A 4,111-nucleotide genomic window follows, 5' to 3' on the forward strand; every position below is an offset into this window, starting at 1 on the left:
CTCCAATTAATACCATGGTGTTTACTTAATCTTATAGTATTAAGTCAATTTTTAATTCTGCTATACCGAACTTAGCATAGTTCCTGCATCATGTTCATATCACGGAAATCATTATTATTAAATATTTATAAATTAGGTATTCATTAATTAACTTGAAGTTTTGAAGGTTATAAATAATCACAATTGAATTTCTATTTTTTAATTTATTGACTGCTTAAAAACCAATCTTTTAAATTTTTTACATTTTCCAAAGCACATAAATCAGATAAACAATTATGATAATTACAAAAATGATTATTACATATTTTCATGCTTTTCAAAGATGGACATTTGAAATTATCAAGATCGATTACAATTTCATTATTACAATCAATTGAATTTTGGATCCATAATTTTTTCTCGATACCTTTTACATAAATAATTTTTTTATTTTTTATTAAATAATTAAGAACTTCTTTGAGCTTGAAATATGAAGTCGTTCCGGCGTTCCAACCGATTCCATGATAATTTCGAATCAGCCAGGTATTCAGACGTTGATAGTTGGCGGATAGTACTTTCCAGTGATCTGGTGGTTGAAATAATGTGTATGATAACTCTTCAATATTATCAATATCATGTTGAATTGTTATTGAGGCCAACTCCTTGACAATAAAGCGATTATCAGGCCCTCTGAATCCTTGAACGTCCAGAATGATCTCCATTCTTACTGCTCTTGATAACGAGAAGTGACTGAATGATGACTCTTAAAGTCAACTCAACCTTTTATAACCCGATCTCTGGATTTACTCCCACCACTCGATAATCTTATTGGTCCATTTTTTTTTCTTGGTTAATTGATAATTTGATTGGTTATTCAAAGTATATAGTAGATTTTTTGAAATACGTAGTATATGACGCCATCCAATAGTTCTGAGCCTGTTCAAGGTTGTGTAATTTTCAACTGCGTAGTTGATATTATCTCAATTTTGTAGATTATGTTTATGCTTTCCCGCCATTTAACTTTTGGTTTTTAGGATATGTTTATCTTATATATTTTTATACTTATTATAGTAAGGTTTATAATTGAAAACGCAAAATTACAAAAATTTTTTTTCTTTATTTGCTATTTTTAATTACATTAAGTTTATTGATTATTTTTTATTACAATAAGTTTATTAATCAGTACAGGTTCAATAATTTTATTTAATTCTTGTATTCATCGCCGAAATCGTTCCCCGTCTCTTGCTGCTTGTTCCCATGAACCTTTCCTCGCTCGTCTGGATGCAATGTCCCACACATACATGTAATGTATAGTGGGCTTGGGATCAAACTGTAGCTTCAAGTAAGTTTTCTTACAGTGCTGCTGATAGGATTGTACTCAATTATTCGGTCGTGAATTATCATGCAGTAAGCAGCAGTTTGATTTGGAAACTGTGCTGACGATTCAAACTCTAGACGTATATTCACAGGCCCAGACTTGATTGACTCGTTCTGCTTGGAACAGTCAATTATATACATAGGTGCTTTATTCAGAAAATTTTTTTTAGCCAATAGCGGTTCAGCTTCTTTCCCATAGTAAGCACTTTGAAAATTTGTGTACATATCATACATCAAGGCATACTGATTATGCACAATGTTGAGGTTCAAATTTCCATATGGATAACTCTGAGAGTTCAAGAACAGCTTAATGTCTCTTATACTGCCGTGATCAAACTCGCTTGCGTTTTGATTCGATTGATTCTTTCTTGCTGTTTGGAATCGAACGATGACAAAACGAGGTTTCTCAAGCTGATTTGTTGTTTTGATTACCCAAATATGCTTGTTGCTAGCTGGTAGCAGTGGATACTCATACAATTCCCAAGTTCGGAAACTGATTGGGATAGCTGGATCAGAGGTTATGTAATTCAACACCTCGATTTTTTGCTTGTCAGACATTGTTATATACAGTACAATCCACTCAATTTTTTGAATCGCAATTGTAACATTTTCATTCTCAACGGTAACAACATAAGCATTTTGATCAGTATTTGATCTGAACAGTATCAATTCTTGCTCGGCATTCACGATAATTCGTTGATAATCAGTCAGCTTGTTGTCATCTTCATGAACAATCCAACCAGCATTTTCAAGAATATTTTGCTGTCCCGGACTTAGAGAAGCGTATCCTTTCATAACACTGGTGATACTAACATTTTTACATCTGTCGATTTCTACACCATTGAGATCATAACGTATATCTTCAAACATATGACAAACAGCCATGTTGACCATCTTTGTAGTAGCTCTTACAGCAGTACCATCAGCTTTCTTAATTTTTCCATAAAAATGTAATGAGCTCTTGCTTGGGAGCAAGCATAGATCTTGATGCTGAACAGCAATCCTGATTTCATCACTGTTGTTGAATGTTGATGATGCATATGGCAGGTGTGAATGAGCTTCACAGTGTGCAATAGACTCATCGAAAATGATTGATTTTTTTATATCTAAGATTTCCGCCATGGTATCACACAAGCTAGACAACAAAAATTTATTTTTATCTTGTGAATTTTCCACGCAATTTTAGTCCTAGACTTATTAGGAACTCTGCGTTCTGACGTCTCAACACTTTCAGAGCTCGATGATGACTGATAATTTTTGGACATGTTGCAATCCTTTTATACCCATTACCAGTCTTTGTCTCATGTACGATACCGATTACAGACTTTTTATATGCAATCTTATCGTGATAGTCTCATCACGGAAATTTGCTATTCTCCCATCCTGATCAACAATGCGGAGCCTCACGTTATGTATTGCTCGTACGGTGACTGGCAGGTAAATGATGTTTGTTGGCACTTCCACTATTTTATATCCTGCTGGAACTTTCGGGAAAAATTCATGAATTGTGTGATTTTTTTCACCATTGATGTATGATCCAGTAGTTATATTGCACTCGACTCTCAGAGCGTTGATTTTTAATATTTATACGGGCAAATCAGATTTATGTACTGCGTTAGGTTCAAGCACACGGTTGGTGAATCTAAGTAATGATCCAATGGAATCTTTAGGTTCAAAATTTATAAGCTGATCACATTTCATTTCACTCTTCAACTCATTGTTGTTTGCTTTTAAAGTGAAACTCAGTTCTAGTAATGTCTTGCTTATATAAGTTTCAATATCTTTGATTTCATAACTCCCTGTTGGTATAGTTATTTCTTGAAATCTCTTGATTGTACTTCTTATGGATCTTTTTGATGACACATAGAATTTATTAGCACCGTCATCAATATTTGGTATTGAATTAAATGTCAGGAGCTTAACGAGTCCAAGTACATAATTTTTTGTTGGTGATAGCTCAAACGGTGGAAAATAATTAGCCTTCAGTACGGAGGAGTTTCCAGATAGTGTCAAGGTGAATGACTCTGCCATGACTGACGCTTGTTGTCCTGACTCACTTCAATTTAAAGTTGTCCAGCCAAGAATTTTACGCACAGATGTCCACATATGATTATATCAAAGTCTTGATATCTTTTGTGATTGTACTTCACGCTACCGATATCGAGATATTCCATCAAATCTTGTGGAGGTTGATTGAAGATTACCAAAACTGTCAAAGTAAATAATTTGATCATGATTTTTCTTGTATGCAACCCAGTGAATTCCAGGTCCAAGTTTATCATCCAAAGTTATTATTGCTGATTCATTTGTCTTGGGTCCGGATTTTGGTAAATCATTTCTCATGAAAACTCCATGAAAATTTGAAATTTTAAGCAGCTTAGCATATTTTGATAAATCGATGTTAGTCAGTGCTCGATGTTGTAGCTCTACTGGTTTTTTGACTTCTTGCAGCCATCTCCTTCTGGCTATGGTTTCAAATACAGTCCCATACCACTGCGGTCAGGTTTGAGATATAATCCTTTATCTACAGCTATTTCCTCCATCTTCAAGTTGTGAGTTTCTTTTCATCAAGTTGATTTTTGGTGGCACTTGCATCATTTACGGCTTTTGCGACACCTGCGGTTCCACCTGTCAGAGCACCAACAGCTGACAATCCTGCAAACAGGGGAATCAAAAATGGAAGTACTTCACCAATCTTTGATGGAACTGGTAAAATACGAGGCAATCGAACGTTTTTCTTCCCACCAGCTTTCTT

Source organism: Cotesia typhae, unplaced genomic scaffold (assembly GCF_013202065.1).
Source record: "Cotesia typhae breed Kobodo isofemale line unplaced genomic scaffold, CoteBio_Ctyphae contig_77, whole genome shotgun sequence".
Classification (NCBI taxonomy): domain Eukaryota; kingdom Metazoa; phylum Arthropoda; class Insecta; order Hymenoptera; family Braconidae; genus Cotesia; species Cotesia typhae.